The 14,066-nt window shown below is 41.9% G+C and overlaps 1 long non-coding RNA gene across 1 annotated transcript; it reads right to left on the bottom strand.

Moving 5' to 3' along the window:
* Positions 1 to 297: 297 nt before the first annotated feature.
* On the bottom strand, positions 298 to 1,501 carry LOC123074537 (uncharacterized). Its single transcript, XR_006436008.1, has 3 exons — positions 1,273 to 1,501; positions 945 to 1,192; positions 298 to 362 (listed from the first exon to the last, which is right to left on the bottom strand). It is a non-coding gene; the product is annotated as an uncharacterized lncRNA (long non-coding RNA).
* Between the last annotated feature and the right edge of the window lie 12,565 nt (positions 1,502 to 14,066).

The raw sequence follows: 14,066 nt of genomic DNA on the forward strand, positions 1-14,066 counted from the left end.
AAAGCCCCAACAACCCAAGTGCGCTCAGTCATGGCGCATTCTCTAGGGACAACAGAGCGCTCAGCCATTGACGCATTCACCTGAGAAAAAGTCCCGAGCCTACAGCTATAAACGCTCACCACTTCCACGCATCACTCGACACATACCCACGTCTACCATAGCAAATCCAAGCATACAATTAAACAATGCAAACAGGACACACACATGGCGACAAGCAATATAAGAGTCGCACCAAGCATATAACATATCATAACAGTGCATAGCAGACATATGGGATGAGCATAACCAAAAGTGCAACTTGCCTTGAACGGTGTTGAAGTACTCGAACGCTTAATTCCGATCCGCTTCACACTCCGAACAATCTATACGATTAACGAAGGCACCGGTAAATAAACCATACTCGCATAAATCACAATAAAGCCAACAACAAATAATTCAAATAAAAACTTAATTAACAGAACATATTCGTAGGTATATATTATGTACATGCCAGTAGGATCACAATGCAAAAAGAATAAACTAATTTGGATCAACGGTTTAAAAGATATGGCCTCCGGAAGTTTGAATTCAAATTTAAACAATTTCAAATTTGAACTATCCAAAAATGTGAAATTTTGGTTCTAATGGATGCTCCTAGTCAATATGAGTATATAGGAAAAAGAATCGATTAATTTGGATTTACGGATCTCAAGATATACTTAAATGAAATTTTGATATGGAATCTGTCAAAAGAATATTGTGTCAAAAATAGATCTCTTCGAAGAACTGCTGCGGCTGTGGATGTGCCACGTGGCGTGACGGGATTCGGTGAAGGGTGTTCGCTGCTAGGCTTAAGCGGCGGCCGGGCCGGTTTATAACAAAAAACGTTTCAACGAAAAAAAACAACAACAGTGATCTAATCGTAACCGTCCAACGACGATCGGACGGACGGGAGATGTGCTCACCGGAGACAGGGCAGGGTGGTCGCCGGACTTGAAGAAGACGGCGCACGGCGAGGCTTCGGACGACGTTGGAGATGGCTACGGCGGTCCCCATACTCCGATGGGTAGCGTACGGGATGAGGTGCTCTTCTGCGGGGTCGAAAACGTCCTCACCCGCGTCGGTGGCGAGCGGGGATGGCGGCAAAGGGTGGCTGGACCTCGGCGATGGGGTGTTCGTCGGGCGAGGTCGAAGCGCTCGGTTGGATTCTTCCCTGCGTGAGTTAGAGGGTGAGGAACAGAGAGAAGACCAAGGGGAAGAGGACAGAGGGTAAGAGAGGTACTGGAAACCCACGGCAGCGACGAGCTTGACCGGCGACAGGAGCTCTTGCAGCGAACTCCGGCGAGATTGCTGCAGCGTTCTAGGGCACGGGAGAATTCCGTTTTGCGAAAATTGCAAGATGAGACGAAGGAAAAATACATATAGGTGGATTCAGGGGTCGAGGGGCGATAGATGGATCAAATCGATCGAACTTGGCTCGGGATCGGTCTCCAGGAAGGACACGGATGGGGAAAGGGATGACATGCGGGCCTTCCTTGTCAGCGGGAGAGAGAAGAAAAGAAAAAAAAACAAAAGGCTCCGGGGTGGGCTCTGCTGCGCCGAAATGGGCCGGCCTGATGTCTGCTGCTGCTGGCACTTAGCGCGCGCAGGCGAGGGAAAAAAAGGAGTTGGACTCCACAGTGCCCGATTTTTTTAATAAAAAACAACTATTGCTTCAGGAAGTAAAATAAAGCTAAACAAATAGGAAATTAAATCCTAGAAAACACCAGAACACACAATAAACATTACTGCTACTTTACAAAATAGCGAACATTTTTAACAACACAAAAAGATTTAAAAAAAATATTTTATGCAATACAAGCACATAAATAGCATTATAAAAAAACTATAAAATAATTTTGAGTTCCTAAAATTACCAAAATGAATCCTGTGAGATCCAAACAACATTCTTAGCACTTCCTAACTACACTTAACAGAAGAGAAGTCATATTATCTCCACTCCAAATTTCTGCCTTGAGTTGAAAAACACTTTGAATATTCAGAAAATTCAAATATGCATAGAAAATCATGATGAAAAGTAATGATCCTATTAACATTCCAAATTTTGAAAGTTTGGGATGTTACAAATATATCGATCTTTACGTCTCGACCATTTCGAGACTCCTCGTCATGTCCCCGATCTCATCCGGGACTCCGAACTACCTTCGGTACATCAAAACACATAAACTCATAATATAACCATCATCAAACTTTAAGCGTGCGGACCCTACGGGTTCGAGAACAATGTAGACATGACCGAGACACGTCTCCGGTCAATAACCAATAGCGGAACCTGGATGCTCATATTGGCTCCCACATATTCTACGAAGATCTTTATCGGTCAAACCGCATAACAACATACGTTGTTCCCTTTGTCATCGGTATGTTACTTGCCCGAGATTCGATCGTCGGTATCTCAATACCTTGTTCAATCTCGTTATCGGCAAGTCTCTTTACTCGTTCCGTAATACATCATCCCGCAACTAACTCATTAGTTACAATGATTGCAAGGCTTATAGTGATGTGCATTACCGAGTGGGCCCAGAGATACCTCTCCGACAATCGGAGTGACAAATCCTAATCTCGAAATACGCCAACCCAACAAGTACCTTCGGAGACACCTGTAGAGCACCTTTATAATCACCCAGTTACGTTGTGACGTTTGGTAGCACACAAAGTGTTCCTCCGGTAAACGGGAGTTGCATAACTCATAGTCATAGGAACATGTATAAGTCATGAAGAAAGCAATAGCAACATACTAAACGATCAAGTGCTAAGCTAACGGAATGGGTCAAGTCAATCACATCATTCTCCTAATGATGTGATCCCGTTAATCAAATGACAACTCATGTCTATGGCTAGGAAACATAACCATCTTTGATCAACGAGCTATTCAAGTAGAGGCATACTAGTGACACTCTGTTTGTTTATGTATTCACACATGTATTACGTTTCCGGTTAATACAATTCTAGCATGAATAATAAACATTTATCATGAGAATAAGAAAATAAATAATAACTTTATTATTGCCTCTAGGGCATATTTCCTTCAATCGAAGGGCTGGCCTACAATGAGGCCTATCCGACCCAGGACATCCTTGTCGTTCCTAAAGTCTACAGTAACTAATTTCACTCTTTCGTCCTTGAGGAAGTTCTTAAAATCCTGGCACTCAACGTCGGCATGGCATATGTGGTAGACCAAGCACACATTATGTACGCAAACCTGGATCACGGCGGGCTTCTTCTTCTCTGCCTCCTTTAGAATCTTCTCGCTTTCCAGGACTGTGGTGTACTCAACATCTAGCCCAGCGACCCACTCATCCTTTGAACTGTTGAACATGTGTAGGAAGCGAGCAAGGCATGCTTTCATCGTCGCGGATCCATGGGTGTAGATGACGATGAAATCATCGCCGGTGATGGCTCTAACCTGGTACTCAGCGGTGACCATGGATATTTGGGAGGCCATGTATTTTGGAGGAGGGTTAGGAGAAGTTGAACTGGTGTAATGTGAAAGGACGGGACAACTGGGAGCAAACTATTGTAAGGTAGAAGACGGGGAAGAGTAGGGCGTACGAATGGCGTGGGGTTGTTGGCTTGCCCGGTGGATAAACAGCTGCAAGCCCCCAAAGAGTTCTCGAGTACTATGCGGGACCCACTAGACGTCATGTCTACTAGACCCATATCGTAGGCCTGACGGTATAGCTTCTGCCTATTCGCACGCCATGCCAGCGCGTGGATGTAACTTCACTTAATTCCCTCAACCGTCGCGCCTCCCATGACCTTCGCCTCCCTCGCGCGGTCGCGCCCTTTGAGACTTCGACCGGCTATAAATGAGCAATTTTTTCCTACTCCGCATGCATGATACTCCCTCTGGTCCTTTTTACTTCCGTCAACCGTTTGCAAAGTTTTTGACCAAATTTGTACTAAAAATATCAATATCTACAATACTGATTATAATGAGTATAAAAATATTGATTTGACATTGTGAATGTTGATGTACATTTTTCTATAAGTTTGGTCAAAGTAGAGGTACATTGACTTCAGACAAAACTTAAATGCACAATGCAGACTAGTTCCTCCGTCTAGGTGCGTGCCATGTCCTATGTAGTCATCACAACAAGGTTAGCTATTAGAGTACTACTACCTCCCTTCTACTCTTAGTTTAAATGGCTCGATTCAAAAATTTCACCTATTCTTACCAAGATAGAGGCGGTGGAATAGTTTTTGTAGTGGTTTCTAGAGTCTGGACTCCATCTTCAGGAACCTTCGCCGCCACCGACAAGAATGCAAGGAGATGAACCAGAAAGGAAATGAGGCTGGAATGAGTAGTTTCGTATTTTATATAGTGGCAGAGGTGGGTAAATATTTGCTATACCTCCGGTGGCAAGGCCATGTCTCTATGCACACACATCTCAGTCGTTCGTTCCAAGTAGATCGAATGGCTCACGTTGTCCAGAGGCAGACACACCATCACCACCCATTGAGATTTTTTATAGGAGTAATAAATATATATATAGTAGAAAATAGAGATAAGAGTCGAGATAGAGAGTAGAGATTAGTCAATACTCTCTTTAGGCTACTCATAGTAGAAAGTATCATATACTAGTATCATGTGCGTGATACTAGTGTATGATACGGGACTACCTTTATAGTGCCATGTATGGCACAAAGTAGCATAGTATTTAACATGATACGGTTTCTACCTATGTTACTCTAACCCCCCTCTCTTCTTTAATTCTTTGTCACATCAGCATGTTTGCTATTCCCGTGTGCATGATACCAGCTAGTAAGATACCACATTACCACCACTCTGGCCAGCCTTAATCATCGCATGCAATAATTTAATGCACCTTGAAATCTGAACGCCTGCTTGACTCTCCTTCTCCCTCCGGTAGTCCCACCACTCCATCCCGTGTGGAAAAAATCTGCATGCATGACTCTCCTCCCCCCGCGCTCGTCCAATCCGTTGTGACCATCAATATTTCCAACCCTCCCCCCCCGTAATTTACTCCAACAAATATGCCCACGTAGCTGTTACATTAATCACGCAACATATGTTACGGGACGCTGCTTCAGTTACTTAATTGCAGGTGCATTGGGTCACTGACATGTGGGCCCAACAGGCGTCTGGCCCACATGGCAGTGACGCAACTGGACCTGCAGTTAAGTTAGTGCAGCTCAGTCCATATCTTACGTAGGTGTGCCATTGCTCGCTATAAATATTGCGCCTCCCACGACATTGGAAGAAAGCTCATGTTCATCGCTATCTCCTCCCCCTCCCTCTCACGTCGACCACCATGGCATCGCCCCTCCCAAGCCCTAGGTGCCCCTCGCTGCACCGCGCGGACGGTCACGCGTCGCCGTTCCGTTCCTCGCCGCCACTAGTTGAGGAGGACGCGTTGGCGTTCCGCTCCTCGCCGCATGATACGTCTCCAACGTATCTATAATTTTTGATTGTTCCATGCTATTATATTATCCATCTAGGATGTTTTATATGCATTTATATGCTATTTTATATGATTTTTGGGACTAACCTATTAACCTAGAGCCCAGTGCCAGTTTCAGTTTTTTCCTTGTTTTTGAGTATCGCAGAAAAGGAAAACCAAACAGAGTCAAATTGGCCTGAAATTTCACGGAGATTATTTTTGGACCAGAAGAAGCCCACGGAGCATCGGAGATGGGCCAGGAGAGTCCCGAGGCACCCACGAGGGTGGGGGGCGCCCCCTACCTTGTGGCCACCTCGGAGATCCCCCTGACTTGTTCTCGACGCCAACACCTCTTATATATACCCAAAATTCCAGAACATAACCTAGATCGGGAGTTCCGCCGCCGCAAGCCTCTATAGCCACCAAAAACCAATCGGGACCCTGTTCCGGCACCCTGCCGGAGGGGGGATCTCTCACTGGTGGCCATCTTCATCATCCCGGCGCTCTCCATGACGAGGAGCGAGTAGTTCACCCTCGGGGCTGAGGGTATGTACCAGTAGCTATGTGTTTGATCTCTCTCTCTCTCCCGTGTTCTTTATTTGGCACGATCTTGATGTATCGCGAGCTTTGCTATTATAGTTGGATCTTATGATGTTTCTCCCCCTCTATCTCTTATAATGGATTGAGTTTTCCCTTTGAAGTTATCTTATCGGATTGAGTCTTTAAGGATTTTAGAACACTTGATGTATGTCTTGCGTGGGATACCCGTGGTGACAATGGGGTATTCTATTGATTCACTTGATGTATGTTTTGGTGATCAACTTGCGGGTTCCGTGACCTTGGGAATCTATTCATAGGGGTTGGCACACGTTTTCGTCTTGACTCTCCGGTAGAAACTTTGGGGCACTCTTTAAAGTTCTTTGTGTTGCTTGAATAGATGAATCTGAGAGTGTGATGCATATCACATAATCATACCCACGGATACTTGAGGTGACATTGGAATATCTACGTGACATTAGGGTTTTGGTTGATTTGTGTCTTAAGGTGTTATTCTAGTACGAACTCTAGGATAGATCGAACGGAAATAATAGCTTCGTTCGGACTCTTGAATAGATCGATCAGAAAGAATAACTTTGAGGTGGTTTCATACCCTACCATAATCTCTTCGTTTGTTCTCTGCTATTAGTGACTTTGGAGTGACTCTTTGTTGCATGTTGAGGGATAGTTATATGATCCAATTATGTTATTATTGTTGTGAGAACTTGCACTAGTGAAAGTATGAACCCTAGGCCTTGTTTCCTAGCATTGCAATACCGTTTATGCTCACTTTTATCACCTGCTACCTTGCTGTTTTTATATTTTCAGATTACAAAAACCTATATCTACCATCCATATTGCACTTGTATCACCATCTCTTCGCCGAACTAGTGCACCTATACAATTTACCATTGTATTGGGTGTGTTGGGGACACAAGAGACTCTTTGTTGTTTGGTTGCAGGGTTGTTTGAGAGAGACCATATTCATCCTACGCCTCCCACGGATTGATAAACATTAGGTCATCCACTTGAGGGAAATTTGCTACTGTCCTACAAACCCCTGCACTTGGAGGCCCAACAACGTCTACAAGAAGAAGTTTTTGTAGTAGAAATCAAGCAGTTTCTAGCACTGTTGCCGGGGAGGTTAGTGCTTGAAGGTATATCTTTGGATCTTGCAATCGAATCTTTTTGTTTCTTGTTTTATCACTAGTTTAGTCCATAAAAGAAAACTACAAAAAAATATGGAATTGAGGGTGCCTCATATGCTTCATCTTTTTAATATCTTTCGTGAAAATGATGGAAAAGAAAATTGTGCCCAAGTACTAGAAGAAGAATTACATAGAATGCTTGCATAAAATATGTGAATGATGAGCATTATTGCAATCTTGTTAGTATGAATTCTTTGAATACCCATGATGCTAATGATATGCAAATCCACAAGCTTGGGGATGCTATGTTTGATGAATATGATATGTTTTGTCCCCCAAGTTTTGATGAGCAAATTTATTATGATGAAAGCATGCCTCCTATTTATGATGATTATAATGATGAAAGTGGGTTTGGAAGAGTGTCAACTTTAGGAAGTAATGATCCCACTATTTTGGAGGGTGTTGAATCTTATAATATTTATGAAAGTGGATTTGGAGAGGTCATGACTCTATTTAGTGATGAATCCACTATTTCGGAAGAGGTTTCAATTGATTATGGGAATAAAGTTGCTATTTATGATGATTATTATGATGATATGTATTCTATAAAGAATAATGATAACCATGGAACTTGTCATCATGATTTTAATTTTCAATTGGATTATGCCTCACATGATAGTTATTTTGTTGAGTTTGCTCCCACTACTATTCATGAGAAGAAATTTGCTTATGTGGAGAGTAATAAAAATTCTATGCTTGTGGCTCATGAAAAGAATCCTTTATGTGATGGTTATATTTTTGAATTCATTCATGATGCTATTGAAAATTATTATGAGGGAGGAACATATGCTTGTAGGAATTGCAATAATATCAAGTTTCCTCTCTATGTGCTTAAAGTTTTGAAGTTATGCTTGTTTTGCCTTCCTATGCTAGTTGATTATTGTTCCCATAAGTTGTTTGATCGCAAAATCCCTAGGCATAGGAAGTGGGTTAGACTTAAATGTGCTAGTCATATTCTTCATGATTCTCTCTTTACGTTTCAATTCTTATCTTTTATGTGAGCATCATTGAAATCATCATGCCTAGCTAGGGGCATTAAACGTTAGCGCTTGTTGGGAGGCAACCCAATTTTATTTTTGTTCTTTGCCTTTTGTTTCTGTTTAGTAATAAATAATTCATCTAGCCTCTGTTTAGATGTGGTTTTATTGTTTTAATTAGTGTTTGTGCCAAGTAGAACCTTTGGGAAGACTTGGGTGAAGTCTTTGCGATCTTGCTGTAAAAAACAGAAACTTTTGCGCTCACAAGATTAGCTGCCATTTTTACTGGAGAATACTTTTAGGTTGATTCTTTTTGAAGATGATTAATAGAAAAATTCCTCAGGTCCAAACAATTTATTTCAGAATATTTGGAGTTACAGAAGTATTAGAATGACACAGATTACTACAGACTGTTCTGTTTTTGACAGATTCTGTTTACATTGTGTTGTTTGCTTATTTTGATGAATCTATGAGCAGTATCGGAGGGTATGAACCATAGAGAAGTTGGAATACTGTAGATATTACACCAATATGAATTTAGAATGAGTTCACAACAGTACCTAAGTGGTGATTTATTTTCTTATACTAACGGAGCTTACGAGTTTTCTGTTGAGTTTTCTGTTGTGAAGTTTTCATGTTTTGGGTAAAGATTCGATGACTATGGAATAAGGAGTGGCAAGAGCCTAAGCTTAGGGATGCCCAAGGCACCCCAAGGTAATATTCAAGGACAACCAAGAGCCTAAGCTTGGGGATGCCCCGGATGGCATCCCCTCTTTCCTCTTCGTTCATCGGTAACTTTAGTTGGAGCTATATTTTTATTCACCACATGATATGTGTTTTGCTTGGAGCGTCATTTTATTTTGTTTTGTTTTGCTTGCTGTTTGAATAAAATACCAAGATCTGAAATTCTTAAATGTTAGATAATCTTCACATAGGTACATAATCATTCAACTACTCATTGATCTTCACTTATATCTTTTGGAGTAGTTTGTCATTTGCAATAGTGCTTCACTTATATCTTTTAGAGCACGGCGGTCATTTTATTTTATAGAAATTATTGATCTCTCATGCTTCATTTATATTATTTTGAGAGTCTTTTAGAACAGCATGGTAATTTGCTTTGGTTATAAAATTAGTCCTAATATGATGGGCATCCAAGATGGGTATAATAAAACTTTCATATAAAGTGCACTGAATACTATGAGAAGTTTGATACTTGACGATTGTTTTGAGATATGAAAATGGTAATATTAGAGTCGTGCTAGTTGAGTAATTGTGAATTTGAGAAATACTTGTGTTGAAGTTTGCAAGTCCCGTAGCATGCACGTATGGCAACCGTTGTGTAACAAATTTGAAGCACCAGGTGTTTCTTTGATTGTCGTCCTTATGAGTGGCGGTCGGGGACGAGCAATGGTCTTTTCCTACCAATCTACCCCCCTAGGAGCATGCGCGTAGTGCTTGGTTTTGATGACTTGTAGATTTTTGCAATAAGTATGTGAGTTCTTTATGACTAATGTTGAGTCCATGGATTATACGCACTCTCACCCTTCCATCATTGCTAGCCTCTTCGGTACCGTGCATTGCCCTTTCTCACGTCGAGAGTTGGTGCAAACTTCGCCGGTGCATCCAAACCCCGTGATATAATACGCTCTATCACGCATAAGCCTCCTTATATCTTCCTCAAAACAGCCACCATACCTACCTATTATGACATTTCCATAGCCATTCCGAGAAATATTGCCATGCAACTTTCCACCGTTCCATTTATTATGACACGCTTCATCATTGTCATATTGCCTTGCATGATCATGTAGTTTACATCGTATTTGTGGCAAGGCCACCATTCATAATTTTTCAAACATGTCACTCTTGTTTCATTGCACATCCCGGTACACCGCCGGAGGCATTCATATAGAGTCATACTTTGTTCTAGTATCGAGTTGTAATCTTTGAGTTGTAAATAAATAGAAGTGTGATGATCATCATTAATAGAGCATTGTCCCCAAAAAAAAAGAAAAAAGGGAAAGGCCAAATAAAAAAGGAAGGCCCAAAAAAACAAAAAAACAAAAAGAAAAAAGAAAAAAAAGAAATAAAAGGGACAATGCTACTATCCTTTTTCCACACTTGTGCTTCAAAATAGCACCATGATCTTCATGGTAGAGAGTCTCTTATATTGTCACTTCCATATACTAGTGGGGATTTTTCATTATAGAACTTGGCTTGTATATTCCAACAATGGGCTTCCTCAAATGCCCTAGGTCTTCGTGAGCAAGCAAGTTGGATGCACTCCCACTTAGTTTCTTTTGTTGAGCTTTCATACATTTATAGCTCTAGTGCATCAGTTGCATGGCAATCCCTACTCCTCGCATTGACATCAATTGATGGGCATCTCCATAGCCCGTTGATTAGCGGCGTCAATGTGAGACTTTCTATTTTTTTGTCTTCTCCACACAACCCCCATCATCATATTCTATTCCACCCATAGTGCTATGTCCATGGCTCACGCTCATGTATTGCGTGAAAGTTGAAAAACTTTGATAATACTAAAGTATGAAACAATTGCTTGGCTTGTCATTGGGGTTGTGCATGATGAGAGCATTTTTGTCTGACGAAAATGAAGCATGGCCAAACTGTATGATTTTGTAGGGATGAGCTTTCTTTGGCTATGTTATTTTGAGAAGACATAATTGCTTGGTTAGTATGCTTGAAGTATTATTATTTTTATGTCAATATTAAACTTTTGTCTTGAATCTTATGGATCTGAATATTCTTGCCACAATAAAGAAGATTACATTGATAAATATGTTAGGTGGCATTCCACATAAAAAATTCTGTTTTTATCATTTACCTACTCGAGGACAAGCAGGAATTAAGCTTGGGGATGCTTGATACGTCTCCAACGTATCTATAATTTTTCATTGTTCCATGCTATTATATTATCCATCTAGGATGTTTTATATGCATTTATATGCTATTTTATATGATTTTTGGGACTAACCTATTAATCTAGAGCCCAGTGCCAGTTTCTGTTTTTTCCTTGTTTTTGAGTACCGCAGAAAAGGAAAACCAAATGGAGTCCAATTGACCTGAAATTTCACGGAGATTATTTTTGGACTAGAAGAAGCCCACGGAGCAACAGAGATGGGCCAGAAGAGTCCCGAGGCACCCACGAGGGTGGGGGGCACGCCCTACCCCCATGGGCGCCCCCTACCTCGTGTCCGCCTCGGAGACCCCCCTGACTTGTTCCCGACGCCAACACCTCTTATATATACCCAAAATTCCAGAACATAACCTAGATCGGGAGTTCCGCCGCCGCAAGCCTCTGTAGCCACCAAAAACCAATCGGAACCCTGTTCCGTCACCCTGTCGGAGGGGGGATCTCTCACCGGTGGCCATCTTCATCATCCCGGCGCTCTCCATGACGAGGAGGGAGTAGTTCACCCTCGGGGCACAGGGTATGTACCAGTAGCTATGTGTTTGATCTCTCTCTCTCTCTCTCTCTCTCTATCTCTATCTCTCGTGTTATTGATTTGGCACGATCTTGATGTATCGCGAGCTTTGCTATTATAGTTGGATCTTATGATGTTTCTCCCCCTCTATCTCTTGTAATGGATTAAGTTTTCCCTTTGAAGTTATCTTATCGGATTGAGTCTTTAAGGATTTGAGAACACTTGATGTATGTCTTGCGTGGGATACCCGTGGTGACAATGGGGTATTCTATTGATTCACTTGATGTATGTTTTGGTGATCAACTTGCGGGTTCCGTGACCTTGGGAATTGATACGTCCATTTTGCATCATGCTTTTATATCGATATTTATTGCAATATGGGCTGTTATTACACGTTATGTCACAATACTTATGCCTATTCTCTCTTATTTTACAAGGTTTACATAAGGAGGGAGAATGCCGGCAGCTGGAATTCTGGGCTGGAAAAGGAGCAAATATTAGAGACCTATTTTGGACAACTCCAAACAGTCCTGAAACTCCACGAAAGTCATTTTTGGAAATAATAAAAAATACTGAACGAAAGAAATACGTCAGGGGGGCCACCACCTGCCCACGAGGGTGGGGGCGCGCCCTACCCCCCAGGGTGCGCCCCCCTGCCTTGTGGGCCCCCTGTTGGCTCTCCAGTGGCCATCTTCTGCTATATGAAGTCTTTCGTCGAGGAAAAAATCATAAGCAACCTTTCGGGACGAGACTCCGCCGCCACGAGGCGGAACCAATCTAGGGCTCCGGCAGAGCTGTTCTGTCGGGGACACTTCCCTCCGGGAGGGGGAAATCATCGCCATCGTCATCACCAACGCTCCTCTCATCGGGAGAGGGCAATCTCCATCAACATCTTCACCAGCTCCATCTCCTCTCAAAACCCTAGTTCATCTCTTGTATCCAATTCTTGTCTCCAAGTCCGGGATTGATACTAGTAGGTTGCTAGTAGTGTTGATTACTCCTTGTAGTTGATGCTAGTTGGTTTATTTGGTGGAAGATCATATGTTCAGATCCTATATGCATATTAATACCCCTCTGATTATGAACATGAATATGCTTTGTGAGTAGTTACGTTTGTTCCTGAGGACATGGGAGAAGTCTTGCTATTAGTAGTCATGTGAATTTGGTATTCGTTCGATATTTTGATGAGATGTATGTTGTCTATCCTCTAGTGGTGTTATGTGAACGTCGACTACATAACACTTCACCATTATTTGGGCCTAGAGGAAGGCATTAGGAAGTAATAAGTTGATGATGGGTTGCTAGAGTGACAGAAGCTTGAACCCTAGTTTGGTTAGGTTTACCTTAATACTTTTGTTGTAGTTGCGGATGCTTGCAATAGAGGTTAATCATAAGTGGGATGATTGTTCAAGTAAGAACAGCACCCAAGCACCGGTCCACCCACATATCAAATTGTCGAAGTACCGAACCCGAATCATATGAACGTGATGAAAACTAGCTTGACGATAATTCCCATGTGTCCTCGGGAACGTTTTCCTTTATATAAGAGTTTGTCCAGGCTTGTCCTTTGCTACAAGAAGGATTGGGCCACCTTGCTGCACTTTATTTACTTTTGTTACTTGTTGCTCGTTACAAATTATCCTATCACAAAACTATCTGTTACCACTTATTTCAGTACTTGCAGAGAATACCTTGCTGAAAACCGCTTATCATTTCCTTCTGCTCCTCGTTGGGTTCGACACTCTTACTTATCGAAAGGACTACGATAGATCCCCTACACTTGTGGGTCATCAAGACTCTTTTCTGGCGCCGTTGCCGGGGAGTGAAGCGCCTTTGGTAGGTGGAATTTGGTAAGGAAAAATTTATATAGTGTGCTGAAATTTACTGTCACTTTTTACTATGGAAAGTAATCCTCTGAGGGGCTTGTTCGGGGTATCTTCACCCCGACCAGTAGAGCAAAGATTTGCTCCTCAACCTACTCAACCTACTGAAAATGAAAATGAAAATGAAAATGTCCACTTTGAAATTCCTTCGGGTATGTTAGAAAAACTGCTAGCTAATCCTTTTGTAGGAGATGGAACAAAGCATCCTGATGAGCACCTAATATATGTGGATGAAGTTTGTGGATTATTTAAGCTTGCAGGTATACCCGGTGATGTTGTTAAGAGGAAGGTCTTCCCTTTATCTTTGAAGGTAGATGCATCGACATGGTATAGGCTATGTGATGATACGGGGTCATGGAACTATAAACGATTGAAATTGGAATTTCATCAGAAATTTTATCCTATGCATCTTGTTCATCTTGATCGCAATTATATATATAATTTTTGGCCTCGCGAAGGAGAAAGAATCGCTCAAGCTTGGGGGATGCTTAAATCAATGTTATATTCATGCCCCAATCATGAGCTCTCAAGAGAAATAATTATTCAAAGTTTTTATGCTCGCCTTTCT

This window comes from Triticum aestivum, chromosome 3D (genome assembly GCF_018294505.1).
Source record: "Triticum aestivum cultivar Chinese Spring chromosome 3D, IWGSC CS RefSeq v2.1, whole genome shotgun sequence".
Classification (NCBI taxonomy): domain Eukaryota; kingdom Viridiplantae; phylum Streptophyta; class Magnoliopsida; order Poales; family Poaceae; genus Triticum; species Triticum aestivum.